We start from the raw sequence: 23877 nt of genomic DNA on the forward strand, positions 1-23877 counted from the left end.
GCGCGTCCGGAGCCTGTGCTCCGAAACGAGAGAGGCCACAACAGTGAGAGGCCCGCGTACCGCAAAAAAAAAAAAAAAAACTTTTCATTGTCTTTCTCTTACATTGCTTCTGAAAAGTAGCTACTGTTACCCAGTATTTAATATATCTTTCTATCTAGTTGCTTTCAAAATTTTTTATTCCTCTTTGGTTTTTGAACGTTTTACTCTGATACATTTAGATCACTGATGTTTCTTTATATCATGCTTTGAGTTAGCTGATCTACTTTGTTCTTGAAGTTGTTTGTTTTTCACCAAATTCAGAAATCCTTGTATATTATTTATTCAAATATATTTTCTCCTCCATAATTTTTTCCTCTTCTCCTGCATCTCTAATTACATGTTTGGCAAACTGTGTCCTACATGTTTCTTGAGTTTGGGTTTTTTTTTAAATCATTCTCTTTCCTTAAGTAAGGATAATTGCTATTGATGTAAATTCAAATTTACTGGCTCCTTCCAAGCTTTCTCCAATATTGTTAAAATCATCCCAGTAAATGTTTAATTTTAGATATTTTATTTTGAATTCTACAATTTCCTTTTGGTACTTTTGATACATAGATAGATAGTTAAATAGATATTATTTCACATCTCTTCTCTCAATAGAAACATATTTTTCTTTAGGTCCTTGAAAATATTTAATATGGCTACTTCAAGTCCTAACCTGCTAATTGCAAAACATGTGCATCTCGAGTTTATGATTTCTTTAATACCACCTTTTTTTTTTCACATCTTTATTGGAGTATAATTGCTTTACAATGGTGTGTTAATTTCTGCTTTATAATAAAGTGAATCAGCTATACAAATACATATATCCCCTCCCTCTTGCGTCTCCCTCCCACCCGCCCTATCCAACCCCTCTAGGTGGTCACAAAGCACCGAGCTGATCTCCCTGTGCTATGCGGCTGCTTCCCACTAGCTATATATTTTACATTTGGTAGTATATATTTCTTTTACCTTGACTCTAGGTCCCATGTCTCATTTTTTCTTGGCATGTATGTTATTTTTTAAACTAAATTTTGTGGCTATATCATAAACTTAGATTCTGTTATTTTCCTCAAAAGAACATTTTTAGTTAGGGCTAGCAGTTAACGTAGCTGGACTGACTCCAAGCACTGTCCTCCCTTCTGGTGGACAGCAGCTAAGCTTAACTCAGTTCTTTTAGCTTTCCAGCTGTCTGTTGTGCTGGGATTTCTGGAGTCTCCCTCCCTCCCTCCCAGTTCAGGAATTAGCCAAAGACTTAAGAGTTTATATGCAGATTTGATTTGAGGTTTCTTCCCTCCCTCCATGGTTCCCTCCCTTATTGGATTCCCCTCTTACTTTCAAGCCTCTCTCATAGACTCAAACTTCAACATCTGACTCTTCAAGCCAGTAAGATCGTGGCTTTTGGCTTGAGTTCTAGCCATCTGGTGTCACATAGCTGGGAGTGCCCTCTGACAGAAAGCCTTATAAATACGAATCTCACCCAGCACAGTTCTCTTCCTTTAAGGGTCAAATCCCCACCAGCCTCTCAGCTCCCTTTTGATTATTTTCCTATGCCTGTTTTATATTTTCCCCAGAGTTTATAATTTGGAGTTCCAGCTTTGCTGCTATTCCTGGAATTGGAACCAAGTAGTTCCTTTTTTATTTCAGTCATCATAAGGCATTATGATTCAAATATTTTCAATCTATAAAAACTGGCAGCTCTTTTTCTTACTCTGCCAGGAACAGTGCTATGCTATACATACCCACACACCTCGACACCACGCACAAGAATATAACTGCATTTAATCCTGAAAATAACATTGGCGATAAGCATATTTATTGCATTTTACATTGCCAAAAGTAAGGCTGAGAAATATTGTTGCTTGAGCAAGTTCAAAAAGTTAGGTACAGTAAAAATCAATCATAGTCATTTCACATTCTATTTCTATTCATTCTACACCCCCCTTTCAAGCAACTACATCTTAAGTCTATAATTTGAAAATGTCAACACCATTGATGATTACCAGTTAAGCAGTATAATTTAGTGGTTAAGGTCATGGGCTTCAGAATCAGACAAACTTGGTTTTTAGTCCTCCCTCATCACCTACTCCCTACAGGTAATGAACAAATCTACAAAAGGGGATGAAAGTAATAACAGAAAACTGCTGTGACGATTAAATATGATATTTCATGCAGACTATCTAATATACATAGAAAGTGCCACACAGATATTAGATTTTACAATAACTATCAGAGTTTAATTCCAAGATGCTAAGAATTTAATCTTCTTGCAAAAGAGTTTTTTATAAAACTGTCTCATGATATCTGTGTACCAGACTTGATCTATCACAGATGGATAAATAATCCCAATACAATACAAAATGAAAAGAAACGGAATGAAAATTTATTGGAGGTGTACTGTATGCCTAACACTGAGATAGGCATTTTAAAATATATTATTGTATTTTATCTTCACAGCACACTGCAAAGTAAATATGACTTTCATTTTCACAAATAAGGAGGTTAAAATTTAGAAAATTTAAAGTAATTTATCCAACAACATAAACTGTTATCTCAGATACTATTAGAATCTTAGTCTGCCTAACACATTTCACTTCCCCATGTTACAAATTTGGACAGTACTGACTACTGTGAGTCTAGAGTGAGTACCGAGTCTTATAATACGCTTGTAATTAAAACACAGCCTGTTGTTTAAATGCTTTCTGAACTTCTTTTCCTCAGTCTCTCTCCTACCTTGCTTAATTTACTGTCCTAATTTTCTTCCTTCAAAATTTCATGCCAGCATAATTCAACTATAACTTGATCCTACTGTCTTTCTCTGTATCCATTTCTTTCATTTTTATTGGATTGGTGCCAAAACGTAGTTTCATGTTCCTCAAAAACCTTTCACATAGTACATAATCACACAGTACACTGTTTTAGGCATTGAGAAAGTAAATTAGACTTATACAGTCTTTTCCCTTCTCTGAAGGTTTTAACTGCATTGATTTGATTAAATCTCATAAGGCCACTTACTGTTTTACCTAGCTAATGCATTCTGTCCTAGCCCACGTTTCCAGCAGTCCTGAAGAATGGTTTCAATTAGAACTGCAGAAGGTACACCATATTGATATTTTAAAGTGGTTCAGCCATTAGAAAAATGGTCTTAGAAATAGGAGAATAAATGTCAGATAGTATATGTAAGGTTATAAACATTAGTTCTGTAAATACTGAAAGGACTGATTCAACAGAAATGAAACAGCAATCAAGGGGGTGGGGACACTGTTACATACAATGATAATGGATGAAGTGTGAGTATGACACTGGATTCTACTCAAAAGTACTCACTTTTTATACTAAAGATGGTTTTATGCAATTTTTGATACTTTGTACAGTTTAGGTCATAATTTTTAAAAGATTAATAAAAACATTAGGGATCAAAATGAACCATCCATCTCAACTTGCAGAAAGTAAAAGAAGATACAAAGAGGATACATCACAGATCAGGAATGAGAAGAAATGAGTTCTATTCTCAGCTTTGCCTCTAACATCTAAGGATATTACTTAACAATTCTTTTACCAAGTCGAAGAGGATCATCCATTTCTTATACTCTTTTTTTATTGTACCCTAATTTAGGATTGGTTTTCAGGGGTCACAATTCGTATCTGTGGAGCATCAAGTAAACAAAAATGACTTTTTCTCATGTGTCTATTACATGCAGGTACAGGCTGTGGTGAGTGCCCCTCTAAGCCTATGGGATCTCTACACGACAGTTCTTTTCCACGTACTGGCAGCTCAGGGGACCATGGCACACCATATGACGTTTTTGACAACATACACTGAAAGAGCTGGGTGACAGAACACATTTCCTTAGCTCCCACTTTTATTATTCAGTGACTTAAAACCTGTGTTAAGTGCTACTTCAACTAACACACAGTTTGTTGTTTTGTCACCTTCCTTCTTATTTTTCTACCATTATCCCCTTATAATACTGACTCCAATCTCTGCATTGGCTTAGTAGATGTCAGAAACTAACATTTAAGAAATTTTATTCCTGTTTAAGTAAATAACTATGACTCATACCTGCTAGTAATTCTAAGAAAACTTCACAAGCACAGGGGAATATATTAAGCTGGAAAAGATCTTTGATTGACCATACGTATCCTAACATGAAGTTTCTAACACCTATAAGAGAGAAAGAGATCTACCTAGTCTTAGGGTGAGAATCAGGTAATTTGTTAAGAGTGAGTGAGGGAACATTAAAGGTTTGAGGTACCAGTGATTATCGTTTTCATTCCCCTTCAAGAATAAACTTTTCTTTTCCTCGCGATCACCATTTAGCAGGAATATACCATGATAGTTCAGCGCATCGGTATTTGAGGTGAATGCCTGGGATCAAATCTCTGTCATCCCTCAGCTCTTGTCTGGCCTTTGGCAAGTTTCCCTGTGGTCTCTATTCCTCAGTTCAAGTGCCATCAGATATTCAAGTGCTGTTTTGAAGGGCTGCCCCAAGGATTGAGATAATACACGTAAAGTCTAGAACAGGGCTGGGACAATATTAATCACCCAATATGTTTGTCATTGGGTAGACTCTTCCTCTGAAGATCCAGAAAATTAACAGTGAGAGAGGAAAAAACAAATACTGTCTACCCCCACTTCTACTGTCCTCTTGTATCTATCTTCTCAGACAAATCCAACAAGCCCTAGTTTAAGTACTATCACTTATAACAAATCTTTCACGTTTCTGAGCATTAAAACATTTGTTTGCTACTCTGTTTCGGAAAGAGATCATACACTATTTTATACCATGTGAAAAATATTTTATATAGGTATTTATCTCCAATACATTTTCAACATTCTTAAGAGAAAAGACTTCTTATATTGCTTTTGTGCTTTTAGACTTTCTTGGGAAAAATTTAATCCTCTGCCACACCTCTGTCCACACTGCAGAGTACAAGTGTAACTGAATTGGTGGAACACAGAGTGGGATTTCGTACATGTCTTTCTCAAACCACAGATGAAAAGCAAGTTTGTAGTCTCCAGACATCCCAGCATTAGAAGTCATTCATGTCACGGTCAACTACAAGCCATCAATCATAATGAGAGCTACGTTATAGCACCTGAATCCCTGATTCATTTGTCAGGAAAAGATGGACAGACGGTGTAGCTTAGATGCCAATGAATTTCAACTAACTTTTTGTTTTTGGAGGAGTTGGGGAGGATGAAATTTAAGTTGCTTCACTTTCTTCTGAAGCCATGCATATAGAAAAGAGACAAGCTGTGGATGAGGTGAGAAGTAAAACATTAACCTTCACACTTGAACACACTTTGTGAATATTTCCAGTGAGGCAAGTTATATAGATCTTTAGAATAACAAGATAGTACTAAAATTTCACAAAAAATCTCTTTTTGTTTACTAGGAAAAAATAGAGAATTTCACAACTAAAGAAAAATATTTTCTATTTGCTTGTATATGACACATTACACCTTGATTTTCAATTCCAATATTTTTTGCATATTTAAAAACTTAAGGCCAGTTCCTATTCATAGCCACAAATGCAAAAATCTCATAAACATATTAACCAATTGATTTCAGCAATGTACATATGTAATGTCTAAGTTGAATTTAGTCTAGGAATGGAGATTAGTTAGTATTAATTAATTAGTATAATCATATCGACAGATTAGAAGAAATCACATGGTCATAATAACACATTAAGAAAATCCATTTGATAAAATTCAATATTCATTCATTATAAAAATTGTCAGCAAACTAAGACTGGAAGAGAACTTTATCTGACATAAGATATGCAAAATCTACAGAAAACCTCACATTTATGGGTAAATAACTATACCTATCACCTTGATTTTGGAATCAAGACAAGAAGAATCATTATCTCTACTTTTATCTAACATTATAGGAAGTTTCAGACAATGCAGAAGGGTAATAAAAATAAATAAAATGCATAAGGATTGGAAAGGAAGGGGAAAAAAATGACCTTTTCCCAGGTAATACCATTATATACAAAAGAACTAACAGGTACATTTGTAGAATTAATTAAGGAGTTCTACCAGGTTGTTGGATCTAAAACTGGCATACAAATAAATTACATTCCTACTTACCAGCAACAGTAAGGAAAAAAAAATTTAATACATTATAATAGCATCAATTTAGATACTTGGGGATTATATGTCTTACACTATAAATATATGTGTAAGACATCATCCCACACAACCAAATAAATAAATAAATATTTTTTTTTTAAAAAAATGGGCACTTTACAAAGAGGGAATACAAATAGCCAGTAACCATTAGTAACGAGGGAAATGTAAATTAAAGCAAGTAAGATTCCACTACAAACTCACTGACTGAGCAAAAATTTTAAAGTCTGACAATACATATGCTAGTGAGGATGTGGACAACAGGAAGCCTCATTGCATGGGGGTGGGGGTGTGAACTGGTACAACCACACTGAAATGCTAAGTGGCATTACCTGGTAAATCTGAGTGTATGAAAATCCAGCAATTTCACTCCTCAGTATATACTGTAGAGAAACATATATGTGTGCAACAGTGTGTGTGTGTGTGTGTGTGTGTGTGTGTGTGTGTGTGTGTGTGTGTGTGTGTGTGTGTGTGTATGTATGTATGTATGTATATATAAGACAGCTCTTGGCAGCATTTTTCTTAATAGCCCCGACCTGGAAACACCCAAATGTCCATCAGCAGAACAGATCAATAAATTGTGTTACAGTCATAAAATATTCAGCAATTAAATAAACCACAGCCACATATATTAAAATAGATGGAACTTACAAACATAATTTTGAGCATCAGATGTCAGACACCCAAAAATACACACCCAAAAATACACACAGTATACTGTTCAAAAACAGGCAAAACTTTGTTACTTAAGGATACACAGATAGATGAAAATATAATATTTATTTTAAAATGCACGCGAATGATTCTCAGTAAAGTCAGGAATATTAGATACATCTGGGAAAATAGAGGGGGGTTGTAATCTGGCAAGAGGCCCATGTTTCCTGGAAGGGATGTTTCTACAATACTGGCAAAATTCTACCTTCTGATTTGATTGTGTTTACATGAAGTTTACTTTATACGCACTCATTAAATTGCACGTTTCATGCTGTGTGTCATGTTTAATGATAAATATAAATAATTTACATTTACATAATTGTAGCTATGATTTCATTTATGTAAAACCTATTAGGATAATATTAACAACATCAATAATATATAAATATTATTATTCATAAATAGAAAGACGTAAAGTTGAGTGTAGTAGCTATTTGTGTCAATGAAGTCTGATGCAGTATTTGTCCCATTGTGATTTGTTGAAAGTGAATATGGCCCAGAAGTTGTGCTACACAGGCCACTGGACGTTCCAGGACACAACAATGAACAAATAGAAAATTTACAGATCTCAGGAAAAACAACATGTGCCTTGTCTTCAAATTTCGCTCCATCAACTGCAATTTAGAATAAAAAATAAACAACTTCCCCATGTCATATATTAATTGTGTTTGGTAACAGGGCTCCCCAGATACTAATTTCTACCACAAGACTGTACAACTTATTCCAATAATACACCCCAATAATTCAGTTATTCAAACACCCTTTGAGGTGAAATTTCTCTTAATGATTCATAAGCCACAAAAGTATGTGTAAAAAATGAAATATTACTATTCTGGCCAAGATTATCAACATATAACTCTAGTCACGTATCTGTAAAAAAATAAGTGAACCGCTGACATAATCCAGAAAGAAAACTAATCAAAAGAAAATGAAAAAAATATAGATGCATAAGAAGTCCTTTAGCACATAAAGTATAGGAAATAGAAGAAATAGGGAAGACTGCAGAATTTTATTTTATGTGGCTTAGAACTGACATTGATTACTGTAAGTCCAATTACTTGTGGTCCTCTATAGTTTAATTAAATGTTTCCAGAAAATAAAAGTAAAGCCTTCCATGTGGACCTATATCAATTTCTCTTTTCTCCTCTAAAATAGTTTTTAAAAAATTGATGCAATTACTATAGAATCCATCAGGGTGTATTTGATTTTTCACTTTTTTTTATCAAAAAAAAAAATCTTCCCACACATCATTTTCCAGTTCCAAAAACTGGTATTGTGGATTCTTAAGCACGCGCTTGACACTAAACAGGTTGACTGCTCTGGGAAAGAACGCGCATACTTATTTGCGGTGTTATTCCATCTGGTGCAATGATGCCATCTACAGACATGACTGTGTATTTCCACAAGTGCCTCTGAAAAGATTCAAAATAAAGGCTGAAATGAAGGATTCCAAAAGCTGCAGTTCTAACCCTGGTTCTTTACATTTTGTAACATTTGTTCTTTTTAGACTATTATAAGACTCTTTGTTCTTTTTAGTATATTATAAAAACAACTCATTTCATTTATGTGCCATGAAAATGTAATTCAAAATCCATGCATTTATAATCCGAAGGAGTTCGACCTTTATGCCTAAAGACAGAACAATATATCTAGAGATGGTATTAAATTGTAATCTTTTGAGGTAAATTACCAAATAAAATGGAATAGGTATATGATATGGGCCTTCCCGCAAAATGCTTAAAATCAAGCTAAAATTCAAAATTAGCACAGGTAGAATAATATGAGCTGAATTAATTCCTAAATTGTGTGAGTAGATTTTTCAGACAACAACAAAAAGACCTTTATACTGGAGACATAGGAGGAAAAAATGATATGCGCTGAGTACACTTACTTGACATCTTTTCTCTAATTCTCATACGTCCTCCCCTTGTGTGGCAAGTGTTAACTGGGCCACGTCCAAATTAATTTCCTCAGGCCACACTGCTAAAATGTGCAGTAGCATAAGGATTCAGATCCATGAGATTTAACCCCAAGGCTAATCCTCTTTGCATTCTACCACAACCATAAACCTCAGGGGAAATCCTCCAGTTTTAAAAAGGGCTAAAAGGGTCTGGCGCCCCGGCTTTTCTACGGTAACTCACAGAAAGTGTCTTCTGTGTAGCTTTAAAATACGCATTATTACACACCAATTGCTGGGTTCTGTTGTACCGGATGTTTTCCTTGCAAAGATATACTATAAATAAAAATTGTAATAAAGTATGATCCCGGAAACAGCTGGTTCCAGGGATGATGGCATATAAATGACTAAGCAGTTAATTACCTTCCCCTTGATTTCAATGCGGGGTGAATTCACCCCTTCTTCAACTAGACAGAATAGGAGCATGCAATGAGTAACCCCAACTGACAGCATCTTTTCTCTCTCTGAAGCTAAATCCATCATACTTGTCACACTCCTCTAACTCACACTATTGGTCTAGTCATAGCTTCCCTATCATGGGAAGAAAGAAGCATCTTGAAAGGAAACAGCATCTCCTACAATTCTCCCAACGCCATTCATTGAGGCTTTCCTTGCATATGTCTGCATCCATTCAACAGATACTTCCCAATGCCCGCCTTGTGTCAAAGGCAGAGGACATACAAGTTTGCACTAGACAGAGTCCTTGCCCACAGAGAACTTACAGTAGCAGAAGGGTACGTGTAGGAGGCGGTACGGTCAAACACAAACAAATTACACACAGTAAGTCATCAATTATTTATTAAAGGAAGCCCTTTCTGGCTAATTCAGCCCTTATTGGTCTCTCTCTCTGATTATCCTGAGGTCCAGAGCACTTACACTGTGTAACCCTGTTTAGCTAGGTGAGCTTCTGGAGGAATGGGGCAGTGAGTTATACTCTTTTGCTATCCTGATATAATCAAGTAAGGACTCAACAAGGATTTCATGATGTGCTGGCTGCAGCAGAGGAAGTGGGAGGGAGAGGTGGGATGAGAGAAGGAGGAAGAAGTAGAGAAAGAGAAAGAAGAAAAGAAGCGGGAGAAGAAAGGGGGCATCTCATTTGAATTTTTCTTTGCTTTAGGAAAAAGAAAACATCTCTACCTTGTGAAAAAAGTCTTTCCTATTTCGGTGGAACCTGAGTAGAAAACCAGAAGTCTAGGCGGAGGCACTGCTAGAGCCAGAGTCGTGTGGTGGTGGCGACAGCTGGAAGGCACGTCACGTCCTGCCCATGTAGGAATCACCACGTGCAGATTTTCATTGCTGTGGGTCCCATGACTCAGGGGCCTGTGGGACCAGCACATGGCCTGTGAGCCCTCCTGTATCATGTTTTGGGGAAATGATACTGTAACAAAGCAAGTATTAGAAGGATTCAAGGAAAGAAAGGAACATAGGAGAATAAACAGAGTCACATTGCTTTTCCTTTCCCTCACTGATCCACCAAGAGCAATGCACGCTCTGGGCTGCCGTGGTCTCGCTCTTGAACGAAGGTGGTAGCCTTTCTAGTTATTCTATCGCACACCCATTTCTGCTGGTCTTTTAAAATCAGCATTGAAGACCATTAGAATGCAAGTCATGCCTACGATGTTTTTGAAATCTTCCAATGCCTGCCGTAGAAAAGGTAGATCCCAGGTGTTTACCATCCTCATATATAATAGCATTTGGTCAACAATTGACGTGACAATAGCATACAAGCAGTTAAAAACTATTGCTTTGCAACAAAAACTTGAGAACAAATTTCAGTATTAGTTTTGTAAAAATACTGAATATTACGGTGGTGTCAGGCTCCTTGTCCCATATACTCTGTTAAAACTGAATTTATAAAGTCTGTAAGTGGGAGATTAGTAGATAGATATGGATCTATGTATACAGAGCCATGACGAGAAATAGATATAAATATAGATGTGTATATGATAGAATTTCAAGAGTACATATAGGTATCCCTGAAATCAATGTTAAATCTTTCAGTTAAGATCATTTAAAAACCTTAGCCTAAATACTGATCGTCAAAACCAGTGTACACATTGATAGGATTTAACTCTTAGGGGGAGGAGGTATTTTAAGTGCTGAATTAGCTAAGTCTCAAAAAGAAAAATGCACTATTTGTTTTTAAATTAATCTGGTTTCCTAAATTAAGTAGGTTATTTCTAATCCAAAGCATCTTGCTTTCACACAAAGAGGAGATACTGGAAGAAAATTGAATAGGATCAGTGCTTGGCACCTTTCTAAATATCCCCCTTTATATCCAAGACTTGGCAAACCTCATCTGCCCCTTTCTCGCCACCCTCCCTTCCCTGACCTGAGAACGCTTCTGATATTGACCCTACTTGCTCCTGGATCGCCCAGGACTAACCCCATCTTTGTACCAACCACCTACCAAAGAATATAATTCTGTTCTGCAAAAGCTTTTTACTTTAGTGAAGTCTGGAGGCCCTCGCTGTCATGTTAAACAAGAGTTTGAGACTTGGCAGCCCGATGCATGGCCGCCTCTGTACCACACCACAGCAGCCGAAATCTTGGCAGCCCGTCAAAAGCTAATGAAAATTTCAAAGGTACAAAGCTCTTCTCATAGCTCCCGAGAAGCAAGAGAGCTTTCAGCAGGATCATAACAGGTGCATCAAAGTAATCCAAAAAAGGACGAAAAAGAAAAAAGAAGGCTTCGTGGACCCCCCAAAAATAAAAATTATAAAAATAAACATGTACACATAAACCGTGTTTTATTTATGTCGAAAAGCTCCTCTCAATATTCATCAGGTAACTGCAAGAGAATCAGAACAGACCTGCACAAACTACAAGAGGTGGTAAGTATCAGAATATTTTCAGGTTTAAAGAACCAACGTACGTATCCATAGATTGAAATGCCTCACTTTGGAATTTCTGCTTCGAATCACAGAAATGGAGTAGCTATATAACATTGTGGTCTTAAACTGCACAAAGTATATTTTTAACAAGTAAAACGTGTGCAAAACAAGGAGTACAGACTTCATTTAAGCTATATTTCTTGACAGCAATCCAAAGAGGTCAAACATTTTTTACCAACAACTCTTGGAAACTGGGACAGGAGGAATAAAAGCAAGAGTTGTCTGATTTTTCAACCCCTGTCTCCATTTCTGCTTTCGAAGTTTACATTATTCTAACAGTTAAGTGATTGGTGATACAGAACTAACAGAAATCAAGAAACTTATCCTGTCTCTGCTGGTGAGTAGGCTAGGAATGCTGAAAGGGGGCAGTAAATAAGTACAGAAGAGGAACTCAAACAACACAGCAAATTGTGGAATATTGGACAATATACCAAACAAAAATGGAAGAAATGCAAGAATTAGAAGAGGAAAAATTGAACCTTAATGTTGATTCTGGGTCTCTGTTTCCCCACTTGGAAAACATAAGTAATGATAATACATGTTCAGACCACTTCACAAGTTTTTTGTAGGGTATAAATGAGCTAGTGTTCCAGCGCTTCATAAATATTTTTTATTAGTAACAATATTTTGGGTTTTCTTATTTTTTTCATCTTCTTAGCAGCGTTCCTTTATTCTGTAGTTTCAAAGCAACAAAAATGCATATGTTAAGAAGACAGTGGCACATGAATATAGTGGGGCATGATTTCACAGTAAGAGACAGGACAGGAAGATTTAATAGACTCCAAAGCAATGACATTTTTATACCGACCACCTGGACTTCAAGCATCAGTCGGAGTCTATGCTAGTTCATTTCCTCTCACGTAGCACATTCACAAATGTTTCCTTCACTGAAAGTACAGATCTTTGTTATTCAGCCCATAAAGTCAGCTTTCAGGTGCCGCGCTTCTGCTTTATTCACTGTCTGCTATGTTCTGTTTCACTAGACTCAGCAAACCGTCTGCGAGCCTTGACTCAGTCCCATTACACGGCAGCTCCACACTGTGGCTACACTGAGAAAATGTCCTGAGAGCGAAAGTGGCTGTGTGTACTTCGACGCTGGCTGTGATGCAGCAGCGTCACTGAAGAAAGAAGATGTTAGCGATGTGCCACAATTTTTTATATACAGATTCGGATGCAGAGACCAACATTTTGGGGCTTCCCATTTGGAGTAGACTTATTTAACACAGTCCTTATTTTAGTGGATAGTGATAATGATTCTGTTTTGCCCATAGGAGCATTTTATTCAAGGCAATTTGCACCAGACAAATAAATGACCTATTATCACAGTTTTTAAAAGAAGTAATCTCTCAAAAATACTTTAAAGTTGCTTTATGTTTAGGGTATTAGGTTAGTGGTGATTATAAAGTAGATAGCAACTGAATGATGGTTGTAATGATACAATTGTAGAGTTTGTAGCAATAACACTGGTTTTGTAGTCAGATTTGGGTTTAAATCTAAGCTCAACCATTCACTGGCTCTATAATACTAGTTAAATGACTTAATCTCTAAATTTTGCTCCCTCATCTGCAAAATAAGGGAAATAATAAATGTCTCTTTGATGTGTAGGAAAGCATTAATTATATTAAATATCTAATAGAAATTCTAGAACATAATAAACAGTCCATAATTGTCATTTGCTGTCCTACCAAAAGACGAGTACAATGAGGTCACAGGACTTAGTCATCCTACATGATAAACTCACAGCCCCAGGTTTAGTACTCTGTTATTACACTAATTACTTCCATGAAAATAAATTTTTATTGTTTTATGAATTACCTCCAAATTTCTGCTAGTTTCACTGTAGAATAAAATATGACTTTTTCACTTGTAATGTAACAATTTAGGACAACTATACACCATACACCACCACCCATTAAATAAAGTGCTTTTTTTTTTTTTTTTAGTACACGGGCCTCTCACCGCTGCGGCCTCTCCCGTTGTGGAGCACAGGCTCCGGACGTGCAGGCTCAGCAGCCATGGCTCACGGGCCCAGCCGCTCCGCGGCATGTGGGATCTTCCCGGACCAGGGCACGAACCCGTGTCCCCTGCATCGGCAGGCAGACTCTCAACCACTGCGCCACCAGGGAAGCCCTCCAAAGTGCTATTTTTTAATTGCACATAGTTCCCTGAGAAAAATGTGCATCCCTGAGTCTTGGATTTCACACTGTAACCTTCCCTAAAGGCTCATAGGTAGATATACCCCCAAAACAAATGAATTATTTCTTAATTCCTGCTTCATAACAGAAACCAGATTGATATTATAAAAGTTAGTTTCCTTTTTATTTTTGTCATATATGTATACTTTTTCATATATATGAGATATATGTTCAGTATAAAAATTTAACCTATGTTTCACTATGTCTTTGGGACATGTACACTCTGCTAAAAGTTTCTCTTTCCAAAAAAAAAAAAAGCAGAAGATGGGAATTGTATGTGTGGGGAAACGAGCTCGATTATTATATTATATTCTAAGGAAATCAAAAAAGAATACTAAACTTCCAGTTAATTCCATGAGCAAAAGTGAGCCGAATAGCTGAGGAATTCATCTGATCTGACATTCTGCTTGACTACAAATATTTTCTCTAACAGAGCCACAACCAACAAGACGATCATAGTTTTACCAAGTCAAATGTCAGCCAGCAGACAGGTTACTTACAGTTTTGACACTGGTGAGGCAAGGCAAAGACAAAGGAAAGGACTCTCACTTATTTGTTAGGCAAACAGTGTCAGGAGAAACTTTATTCATCACCAGCTGTCAGTCATAAGGTCACTCTCTGTCACTGGAAACTGCAGACAGGACAATTACTGTGATTAAACCCCAGTGGATTTAAAATATTTCAGTAGTGGCTAAAATAACTATTGAATACTGACAGTAAAGCACCAGATTAAAGGTGCAAAACTCTCAGCTAATTACTCTAAGTTTAAAATACCTGGCGACACACAAATATAATGCCAAAGCACATTAAACAGGTACGGAAATGGATGAGAGTTAATCATGTTCCTTAGAGATATAGTGAAGCTGCCCTTTTTACAACATTAAAATTTTAAATCTTAGACCATGTCCTTGGGGTTTACAGTTTGCCTTGCTGACAACTACCATGATTATAAAATTTACTTTAGCCATAACTTTCAACTCGTTTATCTATATTTTCTAATCATTCCTCTAAGATGAAGTTACCAAGGGCCTTCTTTGTGTTAGTTAAAACCAGGGCAGCTAAGTACTGGAATACAGAGATATAAAACAATGCTAGCACTGGCTCTGAAGCGGTTTATTGCTGCATGGAATTTTTAGCTTTGTCCTATTTCCACGAATATTTCCATGAAGCATGAAGGCATCACTCTGGAGAACTAACTTAAGTCCAAGGACCCAGTAAGAATCAGAGAGGCTTCAAGAAATCCTCATTACAGTACAAGGTTTCGTGGGCAGGAGTTGATAGAAAATAATAGGCATGCCTAATAAATATTTTCAGTTTTCTCTTTTGTAGTATGAGTTTGCAGATCTAGACTTCCCATCTTGCCATCTCTGTCTTTGAATCATGGGTAGATGCTCAGTGAAGAGCTGTCATGGAGATGGAGTCATGAGATTTCAAACAGGCAAATGAGAGAGCAGTCAGGAAACCGTAGGAGAACTAATCAGAGTCCATGGGATCAGTGTCAGTTCAAAGGCAAACAGAGAGCTCAATCCTTAATAGATGGGATGTATCAGAATCCATAAGAATGACAAAGATAGGAAGGCACAAAATCAAGGCCGGCAGAGCTATAATCAATACCCAAGGAACTGGTGCAAGCTTGTTTCTTTTGCACTGTATTTAGGTCCTCTTAGGCAGGGGTCCCCAACCCCGGGCCGTGGACCGGTAAGGGTCCACTCCCCATTGCTGGCGTTACCAGCTGAAACAACCCCCGTCCCACATCCGTGGAAAAACCGTCTTCCACGAAACAGGTGCCTGGTGCAAAAAAGGTTGGGGACCGCTGCTCTTAGGCTGTTACATCATGTTTGACATCATGAAAAAGCAGAATTCATTCCTACAGTGAAAGGGATAGCTATGCTCCTGGAAGAAAGGAGGATAGAGAGTGGTTTTAAAACTTTTAAAATACGTTATATTCAAATTATCCACAATTCATTTTCTTTCCCTAGAAAGAGCTATCTTATGTAGGCTAAAAAGAATACACAAGGTTCACTGGTGCTATGTACCTAAAATTCAGATTTTCTAAACTTTGTTCCATACTACACTAGTCCCACAAGGTACCTACGCAAGAACATTTAGTTGCCAAATACTGTCAAAAAACAACGAACCATACAATTGCCCCCAAGGAATTCACTGTGCACTGGCCTACTCATTGCTTTAAGAATTCTTACAGTTAAAAACAGATGAAAATGTATGTAACATTTTTTTAAAATATACTGTCTCCAAAATTATTAGAAAGTTTTCCTTCCTTGTTACTCTTCTGAGTGTCTTTCAAAACAAATAGTGGAAAATATTTCTCTATGATTGGTCTTCCACTTGATTAATTCCCTTTACACTCATGCCTATACTGTTTAGCTGATCAATTCATTTGACATGTGGGGTTTTATAATTATTCACAAAAATGCATAGCAGATCATCAACCCTCAAAAATACTACTACTGTCACCAGTAATTAAATCTGCCAAATTTACACTAAAGCAAATCAGGGAAATAAAATGGCTAATTCTTAGACCACGTAGGAGTCAGAGATAAAAAATAAAAGCAGAAACAAAATTGTTTGTACTTCTCAAATTATTTTCCAAAGTATAATGTTGCCTTATTAAGTAATATTTGATTGAAGGCATTTACAGTCATTTACCTAGAAATCTTTCCACTGTAATGTGCCTTCTCTATGCGTGTGTGTGCGTGTGTGTATGTGTGTCCATTTCTTTTATTTACAAGTCTACATTACTTATTAATTTATTATGTAATCTCCTCTTTTTACATGGAATAAAAATTTATTATATTTGAAAAGGATATTTACAGTGATCATAACCCTGTTCAGATAATGTCTATTTGTATTTATGTCAAAAAAGTAAAACCTATTGTTTCTCAAAACTTAGTGGCCAAATCTTGGATGTTCTTTGAAAATGAAGATAACTGTGTCAATTTACAATGACTACGATTAATTAGGTTTAGAGGAGGACCTAGAAATGTGTATTCTTAATAAACGCTAGGTAAATTTGATATTGGTCTGTGAAGCAGGCTTGCAGAAGCATTGACTTATTAACAAAGAGTACATTGCTCTTTGAACACTTGAAAAAAATGCATTGAATGTATTGAAACCCTATTATAAATACTTCCACCAAATGGTGCAAATACAAATCTTGATGTAATATAAAATTATGGTAATTTGGGGATAATGCTGATAATATTTTTAGATAAGTCAGTTCATTTTTTTGGTTTCTTTCTTTCCCTTTCCTACTAAATCGTACATATACACCAACTTAAAACAAAAACAAAATAACGTATTACATTTCCATTCCCCTTCCCACTAATTAATATACATACAGTGCCTAGTTCATTTATAGTTAAATTTTCTATTGAATTTTCTTGTGCTCACGTGGAAACCAGGCATTAAAAAAAAAAAAAGGCAACACCATTTTGGTCTACTTCTATAATTTACTACTTAATATTGGAGAAGTAATTCACTTTGTCTGAACTTTATTTCCTGTTCTGTAAAAATGGGATAATACCTCACAGGGTTATTGTAAGGATCCCACAAATCAATTAATATGAAAGGTCTTTTAAAAATAAGCAGGTGTTGCAAGAATGTGAGGCATTCTCCCCTGTCACGCACTTATTTGAATAACACTATTTCAGGATGAGGAATGAATTCTTGGTTGTTTTAAAATAAAATTTAAAATAAAGATAAAATGAAATTAAACAAAGTGAAATTAAATTAAATTAAAAATTAAGAACAGCAGAACCCTATTTCTCTTCTTGTTTGGAAAAAACTTCACTAAAACCAAAATGCATTACATTTGCCGATGATTCGAACAAAACAAAACATGCAGTTAAAAACTTCACTAAATACTTCTTCATATATTAATAAAAAGGAAAAACTTAGTCCACTTTTTTTTTTAACATCTTCATTGGAGTATAATTGCTTTACAATGTTGTGTTACTTTTTGCTGTATAACAAAGTGAATCAGCTATATGTAAACATATATCCCCATATCCCCTCCCTCTTGAGTCTCCCTCCTACACTCCCTATTCCACCCCACTAGGTGGTCACAAAGCACCGAGCTGATCTCCCTGTGCTATGCAGCTGCTTCCCACTAGCTATCTATTTTACATTTGGTAGTGTACATATGTCCATGCCACTCTCTCACTTCGTCCCAGTTTCACCTTCCCCCTACCCATGTCCTCAAGTCCATTCTCTACATCTGCATCTTTATTCCTGTCCTGCCCCTAGGATCACCAGAACCATTTTTTTCTTTTTTTTAGATTCCATATATATGTGTTAGCATACGGTATTTATTTTTCCCTTTCTGACTTACTTCACTCTGTATGACAGACGCTAGGTCCATCACCACACTACGAATAACTCAATTTCATTTCTTTTTATGGCTGAGTAATATTCCATTGTACATATGTGCCACATCTTCTTTATCCATTCATCTGTCAATGGACACTTAGGTTTCTTCCATGTCCTGGCTACTGTAAATAATGCAGCAATGAACATTGTGGTACATGTCTCTTTTTGAATTATGGTTTTCTCAGGGTATATGCCAAGTAGTGGGATTGCTGGGTCATATGGTAGCTCTATTTTTAGTTTTTTAAGGAAGCTCCATACTGTTCTCCACAGTGGCTGTATCAATTTACATTCCCACCAACAGTGCAAGAGGGTTCCCTTTCTCCACACCCTCTCCAGCATTTACTGTTTGTAGATGTTTTGATGATAGCCATTCTGACTGGTGTGAGGTGATACCCCACTGCAGTTTTGATTTGCATTTCTCTAATGATTAGTGAAGTTGAGCATACTTTCATATGTTTGTTGGCAATCTGTATATCTTCTTTGGAGAAATGTCTATTTAGATCTTCTGCCCATTACTGGATTGGGTTCTTTGTTTTTTCGATATTGAGCTGCATGACCTGCTTGTGTATTTTGGAGATTAATTCTTTGCCAGTTGCTTCGTTTGCAAACATTTTCTCTCATTCTGAGGGTTGTCTTTTCGTCTTGTTTATGGTTTCCTTTGCTGTGCAAAAGCTTTTAAGTTTCATTAGGTCCCATTTGTTTATTTTTGTTTTTATTTCCATTTCTCTAGGAGGTGGATCAAAAAGGATCTTGCTGTGATTTATGTCAAAGAGTGTTCCCCTTACGTTTTCCTCTAAGAATTTTATAGTATCTGGCCTTACATTTAGGTCTTTAATCCATTTTGAGTTTATTTTTGTATACTGTGTTAGAAAGTGTTCTAATTTCATTCTTTTACATGTAGCTGTGCAGTTTTCCAAGCACCACTTATTGAAGAGGCTGTCTTTTCTCCATTGTATATTCTTGCCTCCTTTATCAAAGATAAGGTGACCATAGGTATGTGGGTTTATCTCTGGGCTTTCTATCCTATTCCATTGATCTATATTTCTGTTTTGGTGACAATACTTTATTGTCTTGATTACTGTAGCTTTGTAGTATAGTCTGAAGTCCAGGAGCCTGATTCCTCCAGCTCTGTTTTTCTTTCTCAAGATGGCTTTGGCTATTCACGGTCTGTTGTGTTTCCATACAAATTGTGAAATTTTTTGTTCTAGTTCTGTGAAAAATGTCATTGGTAGTTTGATAGGGATTGAATTCAATCTGTATATTGCTTTGGGTAGTATAGTCATTTTCAAAATGTTGATTCTTCCAATCCGATAACATGGTATATCCCTCCATCTGTTTGTATCATCTTTAATTTCTTTCATCAGTGTCTTATAGTTTTCTGCATACAGGTCTTTTGTGCCCTTAAGTAGGTTTATTCCTAGGTATTTTATTCTTTTTGTTGCAGTGGTGAATGGGATTGCTTCCTTGATTTGTCTTTCTGATCTTTCATCGTTAGTGTATAGGAAGGCAAGAGATTTCTGTGCATGAATTTTGTATCCTGCAACTTTACCAAATTCATTGATTAGCTCTAGCAGTTTTCTGGTGGCATCTTTAGGATTCTCTATGTATAGTATCATGTCATCTGAAAACAGTGACAGCTTTACTTCTTCATTTCCAATTTGTATTCCTTTTATTTCTTTCTTCCCTGATTGCTGGGGCTAAAACTTGCAAAACTATGTTGAATAATAGTGGTGAGAGTGAGCAACCTTGTCTTGCTCCTGATCCTAGAGGAAATTGTTTCAGTTTTTCACCATTGAGGATGATGTTGGCTGTGGGTTTGTCATATATTGCCTTCATTATGATGATGTAAGTTCCCTCTATGCCTACTTTCTGGAGAGTTTTTGTCATAAATGGGTGTTGAACTTTGTCGAAAGCTTTCTCTGAATCTATTGAGATGATCATATGGCTTTTCTCCTTCAATTTGTTAATATGGTGTACCACATTGATTGATTTGCATATATTGAAGAATCCTTGCATTCCTGGGATAAACCCCACTTGATCATGGTGTATGATCTTTTTAATGTGTTGCTGGATTGTGTTTGCTAGTATTTTGTTGAGGATTTTTGCATCTATGTTCATCAGTGATATGGGCCTGTAGTTTTCTTTCTTTGTGGCATCTTTGTCTGGTTTTGGTATCAGGGTGATGGTGGCCTCATAGAATGAGTTTGGGAGTGTTCCTCCCTCTGCTGTATTTTGGCAGAGTTTGAGAAGGATAGGTGTTAGCCCTTCTCTAAATGTTTGATAGAATTCACCTGTGAAACCATCTGGTCCTGGACTTTTGTTTCTTAGAAGATTTTTAATCACAGTTTCAATTTCAGTGCTTGTGATTGGTCTGTTTATAGTTTCTAGTTCTTCTTGAGTTAGTCTCAGAAGGTTGTGCTTTTCTAAGAATTTGTCCTTTTCTTCCAGGTTGTCCATTTTATTGCCATATAGGTGCTTGTAGTAATCTCTCATGATCCTTTGTATTTCTGCAGTGTCAGTTGTTACTTCTCCTTTTTCATTTCTAATTCTGTTGATTTGAGTCTTCTCTCTTTTTTTCTTGATTAGTCTGGCTAATGGTTTATCAATTTGGTTTATCTTCTCAAAGAACTAGCTTTTAGTTTTATTGATCTTTGCTACTGTTTCCTTCATATCTTTTTCATTTATTTCTGACCTGATCTTTATGATTTCTTTCCTTCTGCTAACTATGGGTTTTTTTGTTCTTCTTTCTCTAATTTCTTTAGGTATAAGATTAGCTTGTTTATTTGAGATGTTTCTTGTTTCTTGAGGTAGGATTTTATTGCTATAAAGTTCCCTCTTATAATTGTTTTTGCTGCATCCCATAGGTTTTGGGTTGTCAGGTTTTCACATTTGTCTTTAGGTATTTTTTGATTTCCTCTTTGATTTCTTCTGTGATCTCTTGTTTATTAAGTAGTGTATTATTTAGCCTCAACGTGTTTGTATGTTTTACAGATTTTTTCCTGTAATTGATACCTAGTCTCATAGCGTTGTGGTCAGAAAAGATACTTGATACAATTTCAATTTTCTTAAATTTACCAAGGCTTGATTTGTCACCCAAGACATAGATACTGGAGAATGTTCCATGAGCACTTGAGAGGAAAGTGTATTCTGCTGTTTTTGGATGGACTGTCCTATACATATCAGTTAAGTCCATCATGTTTAATATATCATTCAAAGCTTGTGTTTCCTTATTTATTTTCCTTTTGGATGATCTGTCCATTGGTGAAAGTGGGGTGTTAAAGTCCCCTACTATGATTGTGTTACTGTCAGTTTCCCCTTTTATGGCTGTTAGCATTTTCCTTATATATTGAGGTGCTCCTATGTTGGGTGCATAAGTATTTACAATTGTTGTATCTTCTTCTTGGATTGATCCCTTGATCAATATGTAGTGTCCTTCTTTGTCTCTTGTAATAGTCTTTGTTTTAAAGTCTATTTTCTCTGTTATGAGAATTGCTACTCCAGCTTTCTTTTGATTTCCATTTGCATGGGATATCTTTTTCCACCCCCTCACTTTCAGTCTGTATGTGTCCCTAGGTTTGAAGTGGGTCTCTTGTAGACAGCATATATATGGGTCTTGTTTTTGTATCCATTCAGCCAGTCTATGTCTTTTGGTTGGAGGACTTAATCCATGTACATATAAGGTAATTATAGATATGTATGTTCCTATTACCATTTTCTTAACTGTTTTGGGTTTGTTTTTGTTGGTCTTCTTCTTCTTTTATGTTTCCTGCCTTGGAAATTTCCTTTAGCATTTGTTGTAAAGCTGGTTTGGTGGTGCTGAATTCCCTTAACTTTTGCTTGTCTGTAAATGTTTTAATTTCTCCGTGGAATCCGAATGAGATCCTTGCTGGGTACAGTAATCTTCACTGTAGGTTTTTCCCTTTCATCACTTTAAATATGTTCTGCCACTCCCTTCTGGCTTGCAGAGTTTCTGCTGAAAGATCAGCTGTTAACCTTATGGGGATATCCTTGTATGGTATTTGTTGCTTTTCTCTTGATGCTTTTATTATTTTTTCTTGTATTTAATTTTTGATAGTTTGATTAATATGTGTCTTGGCATGGTTCTCCTTGTATTTATCCTGTATGAGACTCTCTGTATGAGACCTCACTGACTATTTCCTTTCCCATGTTAGGGAAGTTTTCAACTATAACCTCTTCAAATATTTTCTCAGTTCCTTTTTTTTTTTCTCTTCTTCTTCTGGAACCCCTATAATTCAAATGTTGGTGCATTTAATGTCGTCCCAGCGGTCTCTGAGACTGTCCTCAATTCTTTTCATTCTTTTTTCTTTATTATGCTCTGCAGTAGTTATTTCCACTATTTTGTCTTCCAGGTCACATACCTGTTCTTCTGCCTCAGTTATTCTGCTTGAATCCTAGAGAATTTTTAATTTCATTTATTGCATTGTTCATCCTTGTTTGTTTGCTCTTTAGTTCTTCTAAGTCCTTTTTAAGTGTTTCTTGTATTTTCTCCATTCTATTTCCAAGATTTTGGACCATCTTTACTATCATTACTCTGAATTCTTTTTCAGGTAGACTGCCTGTTTCCTCTTCATTTGTTTGGTCTGGTGGGTTTTCACCTTGCTCCTTCATCTGCTGTGTGTTTCTCTGTCTTCTCATTTTGCTTAACTTACTGCGTTTGGGGTCTCCTTTTTGCAGGCTGCAGGTTCGTAGTTCCTGTTGTTTTTGGTGTCTTCCCCCAGTGGGTAAGGCTTGTTTAGTGGCTTGTGTAGGCTTCCTGGTGGAGGGGACTGGTGCCTGTGTTCTGGTGGGTGGGGCTGGATCTTGTCTTTCTGGTGGGCAGGTCCACGTCTGGTGGTGTGTTTTGGGGTGTCTGTGGACTTATTATGATTTTAGGCAGCCTCTCTGCTAACGGGTGGGGTTGTGTTCCTGTCTTGCTAGTTGTTTGGCATGGGGCATCTGGCACTGGAGCTTGCTGGCCATTGGGTGGAGCTGGGTCTTAGCGTTGAGATGGAGATCTGTGGGAGAGCTCTCACCGATTGATATTACGTGGGGCCGGGAGGTCTCTAGTGGCCTAGTGTCCTGAACTAGGCTCTCCCACCTCAGAGGCTCAGGCCTGACACCAGGCCAGAGCACCAAGATCCTGTCAGCCCCATGGCTGCTAGTGTTGGAAGGTCTCCTGCAGAGGCAGGGTGTGGCTGTGGCTCATCTTGGGGACAAGGACACTGGCAGCAGAAGTTCTGGCAAAATTATACCTTTATTCTTAATACTATGCTAAATCACAGAAAGCAACAAAAGTTGATTGAAAAAATGCAAACTGTCTTATAACAATCAAAATTCCTACGGCTAATAAAAGCTTTTGGAGAATAGTAACGCTGTCTAACTGCGCCATCTTGTGGAAAACACTGAAGAAAGTTGAGTTTTGAAACTCATCCTTCAATTGCACTCTTTGCTGATGCATGAATATCTATATTTCCATAAACTGTTCCCACTTTACCTCCTTTTGTTTGAATATGTAATTTTCGACTCTTAACAGACTGTAAGATGCTGGTCCCCCGCTCAGTTTCAATT

General features: G+C 36.7%; 1 protein-coding gene across 1 annotated transcript in view; it reads right to left on the reverse strand.

Annotated features, from left to right (window-relative positions):
* Positions 1-23877, reverse strand: part of GPC5 (glypican 5) — a gene marked incomplete at both ends in the record, with an annotated part of 1359437 nt that overhangs the window by 983680 nt on the left and 351880 nt on the right. The window lies entirely within an intron of this gene.

Source organism: Grampus griseus, assembly GCF_964374135.1.
Source record: "Grampus griseus genome assembly, chromosome: 18".
NCBI classification, from domain to species: domain Eukaryota; kingdom Metazoa; phylum Chordata; class Mammalia; order Artiodactyla; family Delphinidae; genus Grampus; species Grampus griseus.